The sequence below is a fragment of the Neolamprologus multifasciatus genome, chromosome 5 (genome assembly GCF_963576455.1).
Source record: "Neolamprologus multifasciatus chromosome 5, fNeoMul1.2, whole genome shotgun sequence".
Classification (NCBI taxonomy): domain Eukaryota; kingdom Metazoa; phylum Chordata; class Actinopteri; order Cichliformes; family Cichlidae; genus Neolamprologus; species Neolamprologus multifasciatus.
Window position 1 is genome coordinate 12,592,668 of NC_140443.1, and position 7,753 is coordinate 12,600,420.

The window sequence follows — 7,753 nt, forward strand, 5'->3', positions numbered from 1 at the left end:
CTGAGGGGGAAAAAGGAAACAAAGTTAAATTGTGCATTGCACTCACATCAGCATATGAGCCTTCAACTTTCTCATATCAAAGACCCCAGAACATTTTTGGTAGTTTTATGTCATAATGTTGTGAGAGGGTATAATTTAATCCAAACCACAATCTACAATCAAAATTACAAACTTCAAAGGTAAAAACCAAGTGAAAGTGAAATTAATGAGCGAGTGAAAAAAAAAAAAAAAAAAAAAAAAAAAAAAAAAAAAAAAGGAAACAACGTGCAAAACACAATGTTCCCAATCGGGACTTTACAGCTTCACAACTGAGAAAATTATGAGCACCACGGTGACCAGCCAAATTCACACCTATGTACCAATCATTCTGTTTAGTCTACATCCAGATATACCACTTCTGTCAAGGTTGAGTGTTTTTGCTAGCATATATCATAAACCCACCCCACAAAAAACAACAAACAAAACAAAAGAAATAAACCCCCAAAAAGCATAGCAGTCATAGGGAGACGTCTTCAAAAAACCTAAAGTCACTCCAGTCACTTTCTTTTCAAGCTCCTTAAACCACCATAACCTGGATGACCGAGAACTTACACAGACATAATTATGTTGCACAAGCTTGTTATCGCTAGAGAGGCTAGACAATTCTCACATATGCAAACAACAATCATAATATTTCTTTTAGCTTTGATAGCTGTCATTTTTAAATGAAAGATAACAACCTTAAATGCATATTAAAATTGATAAAATATTTTCTTAATATAATCGAATATATTCTTGCATAAATTAGGTCAGATCCAGCATAATTTGGAGTGTTTGGATCCACAGCAAACTGAAATAATGGGGAAACCTTAAAGCCTACTAATTTTGGCATCAAAGTCCAAAGTTCATGTATTCATTGTAAACTTCAAGTCAACATGTTTACGTAACACATGAACTTCCTTTTTTGTCTAACTAAGAGTGTCAGGGGTCACGGAGTGGAGGCGAGGAAGAAGGAACCCAAACGCAGGACTCGCAGGTAGGTGAAGCTGGGTGATTTATTGTCGATGGAGTGAACACACAGAACAGAGGAAGGACATGGCTGGCTGGCTGGACGACTGACTGAATGAAGGACGGACGGACTGACTGACTGGCTGACCGAACACAGGCGGAAACAACAACAACAACAACAACAACAACAACAACATAACCTCAATGACACGACAAAGAACGAGTAGAAACGGAAGACTTAAATACACAGACTGATGAAGATGATAATGAGAGACCGGTGAGTACACAGCTGAACATAATCTGGCTAATGGCACGAGACGAGCTAACACAGGAACAAACAGGAAGTGAAACAGTGGCAAAATAAACTGAACATGACAAAACTGAAAGCACTGGGTCGATGACCCAGGAACCCTGACAGTACCCCCCCCCCCCCCCCCCCCCTCCAAAGGCCGGCACCCGACGGCCAAAAGAAAGAAAAACCAGAACAGGGTGGGCGGCGGCCGCTGAGCAGGTCCGGTGGGCGGCCGCGAGGAAGGCGGCGGCGGCCGCTGAGCAGGTCCGGTGGGCGGCCGCGAGGAAGGCGGCGGCGGCCGCTGAGCAGGTCCGGTGGGCGGCCGCGAGGAAGGCGGCGGCGGCCGCTGAGCAGGTCCGGTGGGCGGCCGCCCCGGCGATGACGTCCAGAACGTGGTTGGGGCGACGGTGCGGCAGCCGCAGGACCAGGCGAAGCAGAAGCTGAAGCCGAAGCCGGACCAGGCGAAGCCGAAGCCGGACCAGGCGAAGCCGAAGCCGGACCAGGCGAAGCCGAAGCCGGACCAGGCGAAGCCGGACCAGGCGAAGCCGAAGCTGAGTCTGAGGCTGGCCCAGGCGAAGCCGAGTCTGACCCAGGCGAAGCCGAGTCTGACCCAGGCGAAGCCGAGTCTGAGGCTGGCCCAGGCGAAGCAGAGTCTGAGGCTGGCCCAGGCGAAGCAGAAGCCGAAGCTGAGTCTGAGGCTGGCCCAGGCGAAGCAGAAGCCGAAGCTGAGTCTGAGGCTGGCCCAGGCGAAGCAGAAGCCGAAGCTGAGTCTGAGGCTGGCCCAGGCGAAGCAGAAGCCGAAGCTGAGTCTGAGGCTGGCCCAGGCGAAGCAGAAGCCGAAGCTGAGTCTGAGGCTGAGCCTGGCCCAGGCGAAGCAGAAGCCGAAGCTGAGTCTGAGGCTGAGCCTGGCCCAGGCGAAGCAGAAGCCGAAGCTGAGTCTGAGGCTGAGCCAGGTGAAGCAGAAGCTGAGGCTGGGCGATGGACGGGAGGCGTCCGTCGACGGCACGGGAGCCGGGGGTGACGGAGCCACAGCTTTAGGGCCAGCGGGCGCGGAGGCCCCTGGCTGGAGAGCAGGAGGGCTCACAGCGGGCGCGGAGGCCCCTGGCTGGAGAGCAGGAGGGCTCACAGCGGGCGCGGAGGCCCCTGGCTGGAGAGCAGGAGGGCTCACAGCGGGCGCTGGGTGCTGTGGCTGCAGGTCTGGGAACTGAACAGGGTGGTGGATGAGAGACTGGACTGACTGGACGGGAGGCGACTGGACTGACTGGACGGGAGGCGACTGGAGAACAGGACACTGAGCTACAGGGGACGACTGGACTACAGGGGACTGGAGGGCAGGAGGAGACTGGACTACAGGGGACTGGAGGGCAGGAGGAGACTGGACTACAGGGGACTGGAGGGCAGGAGGAGACTGGACTACAGGGGACTGGAGGGCAGGAGGAGACTGGACTACAGGGGACTGGAGGGCAGGAGGAGACTGGACTACAGGGGACTGGAGGGCAGGAGGAGACTGGACTACAGGGGACTGGAGGGCAGGAGGAGACTGGACTACAGGGGACTGGAGGGCAGGAGGAGACTGGACTACAGGGGACTGGAGGGCAGGAGGAGACTGGAGAGCAGGCGAGTGAACTGACTGGAGTGGAAGCTGAACAGCAGGTGAGGGAACTGACTGGACTGAGGAGGCTAATGGATGAGCTACAGACTGAGCTAGCGAAGGAGATAGAGCTACAGCCTGGGCTAGTAAAGCTGGTGCCTGAGCAGGGGACACCTCAGCTAGCCTAACCAGGGACAGTGCGAGGGCGTGAAAGACTGGATCAGGAGGTGGATGAAGAGGTGAAGTAGTAGGTGAACCAGTTAGCTCTTCCAAGCCTCTAGGGTGGCCAGGCTGGATTGAGGCTGCCCTCAGCCTGGGTGCTGGGACAGGCACGGGAGGTGGCTGGACACCAGTCACCCCCACCCGGGAAACAAGAGCGGATGTGGAGGTAGGCTGCGTCGCAGCTGCCCTCCTCCTGGGAGCTGGTACTGGTGTGGGTGTAGGCCGGGCCCTAGTCATCTGAGGTGATGAAATGGCTGAGGAGGAAGGCCGAATCCGGGCTGCCGTGCTGGTGGGAAATGGCTGAGTGACGGGTGTGGAAATAGTGACCGGGTGTGTGATACAGGCAGGTTTATCCGGGATTAGTCTGTTTCTTCTGCCACCACAATTTACAGTCTTTGCGGGAGCACAGCAGAAAAAATCTTCCCAGTCTACATCATCCAGGAGGGAAACTCCCCATGAATCGGAGATGAGTCCCTTAGTTAATCTGGGTGAAGTGTCAAATGAGGAGGGTGGAAAACAGTTACCGGAACTCACCACCGGGAGTTGTTGAAAATAGTCCGTGTTATGGCGGCGTGTGCGCCGCTTTCTCCGGGAAGAGGAAGCGGCCGGGGTAAACAGCTGAGCCTCTGGCGCGGTAGCCTCCATGGAGCCGAGGTGGGAGGCGTAGCCGCGGTGCCTTGGCGAAGGTGGAGGTCCGGCGAATGAGGCGGCGGGTGTGTGAACGAGGAGCGGAGCGGCGAGAGGGAGCGGCTGAAACGCGGCATGAAACGTCCGCTCTCCGCGGCAAATGCTCCGGGGCAGGTGAGGCAGCAGGTGGGGGAACGCGGCGTCTCCGAGGCCCGCCCAGAGCCAGGCGAGTCCCCTCGAAGACGTGCTCTCTCTCCGAGAAGAGCCGCTGTTTTCCCCTGACCACCTCTGCCCAACGGGAAAGCGCTGCCTCCTGCCGCTCGTAGAGGTCCGAGTCCGCTGGGTTCCAATCGTGTCTTCGTGGCACGGGTCGTGTCATTCTGTCAGGGGTCGCGGAGTGGAGGCGAGGAAGAAGGAACCCAAACGCAGGACTCGCAGGTAGGTGAAGCTGGGTGATTTATTGTCGATGGAGTGAACACAGAACAGAGGAAGGACATGGCTGGACGACTGACTGAATGAATGAAGGACGGACTGACTGGCTGACCGAACACAGGCGGAAACAACAACATAACCTCAATGACACGACAAAGAACGAGTAGAAACGGAAGACTTAAATACACAGACTGATGAAGATGATAATGAGAGACCGGTGAGTACACAGCTGAACATAATCTGGCTAATGGCACGAGACGAGCTAACACAGGAACAAACAGGAAGTGAAACAGTGGCAAAATAAACTGAACATGACAAAACTGAAAGCACTGGGTCGATGACCCAGGAACCCTGACAAAGAGTAAACATTTTTTTTTTTTTACACTAATAAATAAATTGAAGCATGCAAAATGGAAATTCAGACCTGTCACCTTGTAAGCCCTGGGCTTACGGCATTAACTAGAAATTACATGCTCATTTTTTAAAGGACATACTTCAAGTCCTGAGAAATCACAATTTCACCAGCCACAGGAGCCTTGGTTTTCATTTTTTATAAAATTCCTCAAGGGTATCCTTCAATTACACTGCAGTACTTGGTCCACTCCTAGGTCTTCCATCCTCAGAAATGATTCATACAGAAAATACTTATTTTACAAGCATTATTCCAGAGCTTTGTATTAAAACTCCCCTGAAAGGCCTACAATGGCTGTGTTCAGAGCTTGCAGTGGCAATCGTGGAGTGAAAGAAGGTCATGTTGGTAGGAAGACAGAAAATCCTCTACATTCTCCACACTAGAGAGAGGAAATAAATAATTGGTTTTCTGACTCATGGAATGAAATCTCAAGTTGGGGTTGAGGGGAGAAAAGGGAAACTGAGCATATTGTCAATCAATTTTTTGTCTTCAGAAAGGAAGTAATGAGTTAAAACACACACACACATGCAAAATGACAAATGAAGGAGTTGCAGTTAAATTATATTGGTATCTATAATTCAACAGTCCGGGAGGAAGTATTTTTTAAATTTTTAACCAAAAACAGAGGAAATTGGTGAGATAATGAAGGATTATTCTTAATGTGTTTCAAGAGTGTTGCAGTACTTATTATGTTTTTTCTTGCCTTGGGAACCATTTTAGAATCAGGATAGTAAATACATATTTCAGTCATAGCAAAACTTATTTGAAGATTTTATACCTTCCCCCTCTCACACCCAAAATGACCTAATAATCACAAGAGAAGAGACATTCAGTTTCTGTATTCATTAGATTTCTGCCAGATTCTTTCAACTCCTCTAAATCATGACCCCCTTACACATCCTAAGACCCTTACTTAGATGCTGGAAGAAAGGCAGCAAAAAAACAGATACAGATCTAGATAGATGTTACAAAGACTTTATTTGATGTAAGGAATTCAAAGAGAAGTCTTGGAGGACAATGCTGAGAAGTGTGAAGTGAGAAATGAAGACTATAGAAGAGGCAGCATAAGCAGAGGACAGAAACTCGGGAAGTGTGGCTGTGTGCATGTTCTCTTGGTATGAGAAAACATTAGCGATACTTAAGCATACAAATACAAGAAAGGTTGCAACAGCACAGCAATACAAATAATATAAAACAAAGACCTTTTTCAGAAAATCCACCCAACCATCCATTTATTCTGATTTGCAGCAGTAGTAGTCTCACAGAGGAGCCCAGACATCCCTCTCCTCAGCCACCTCCTCCAGCTTATCCAGGGGAACACCGAGGTATTCCTAGGCCAGCTGTGAGATGGAATCGCTCCATTGTGTCATGAATCTTCCCTAGAGCCTCTTCCCAGTGTGAAATGCCCAGAAAACCTCACCCAAGTGGTGTCCTTGTCAGATGGTCAAACCACCTCAACAGGCTTCTTTAAATATGGATTCTTTCAATATGAAGGACAGGTCAGCCTCCCTACAGAGAAAGCTACTTTCCACTGCTTGTATCCCATTCTTTTGCTCACTATCCAAAGCCAGTAGGTGAATGTAGTATGGAATTCTGTCTATAAATATATATAAAGACTTTGTGACAAAGTGCAGCCCTGGCAGAGTCCAATACCCACCAAGAATAAGTGGGACTTATTGCCAGCAGGGTGGACCAAGCTCTTACAGTGGCTGTGCAGGGAAATGCTCAGATGTATATGCATTTGACCAATATGATCAAATGCATATACATCTGGTCAAATACATCTACATACAAAAAGTAAGCCAGTAAGAATCATCAGTGATTAAAAGTTTTTACTTGTTTGTTTGTTTGCAATTTGCCAAGTAGAGGACTTCTAATAATGTATTAATTTAGCACTATGGCCTTACTTAATAATAAGTGCTCATCACTTCATGGTCATGATTTACTAAGAAAAAAACCCCATCACTTGGTTTTATTCTAAGATCCCTCACCATAATTTAATTGATTTATTTTTCTTACAGTGATTCTGTGTTTTACTATATATTTGGACTTCTATGTTTTGGCATATCCATAATACTGTGACTGTTGAGCTGAAAAAGGGTGACAATATTTCACAAGGCTAAACATAGCCTACTAGAAAGTCATACTAAAATTTGTTTTTATTGCAATTTATTGTCAGATACATTTGAAATTAAAAATAGTTTTATATTGAATTGGTAAGATAATTCTGGAGTTGCAGAAACAATTTGGGACCTTAAAGATATCCTTATTTTTAGTCCTCATTTAGTAAGTAAAAAAAAAAAAAAGCATCTTGTATTGACCTTGTATACCTTGTAAACTTGAGTGACTGAGTTAACTTTCCTTTGACTGGTGACCTTAACTGATTGATTGACAAATTCAGGAACAAGTGAATTAAAAAAAATACGCTAGACAACTAAAAGGAAAAAATATGTATCAGCCAAAGAATAATGGGACTTTAAGGAAGGACAGAGTTGGGGTGAGGTGGGTAAGGGAATCTAATCATTGCTGGATTGATTTTCTTTTTTTTCTTTTTTTTTTACAAAACAGAGAGAAACAATTATGGGCCTGAAAGCAACGCAGGGAGTCTGGTGTTAAAAGATGTTTAGAGAAACAGCAATGTGCTATCGATCTAGGCTCATTCCTACACATTGGTAAACACTTTGCATTAAAAGGTGCTAAATGGCTTTTGCTCACACTGGAGTGTTGCCTTGTGGGTAGATAATAATGGACACAACAATGTTAAGAAACTATCTCGTGGAACATAGCACTGAAAGGACAATCAGTGGCCTAAATGGACTGTTTGCAATTAGACAGAGGTAGAAAGAGGTAACAGTGGATGGAGATAGATAGATAGATAGATAGATAGAGAGAGAGAGAGAGAGAGAGAGAGAGAGAGAGAGAGAGAGATCAGGGATTAAAAACAAAGTTAATACAGACATCAGATCTATTCTATTTTCCATTTTTCCTCAATATTTTTGCATTTCGGAGACTATAAACATTTCAGGATTTATTGGATTCTTCTCTCTTTTGGCTCCTTTGATGTTTTTCAACAACCATCATTTTTCTGTTCATACTTTCTGTAGCCTGTTTCCCCTCCCCTCTTATTTCTCAACTTTTAACACTGCATTTTTTCCTGTTCATTTCATGCTCCCCATTAGTTGACTCATCC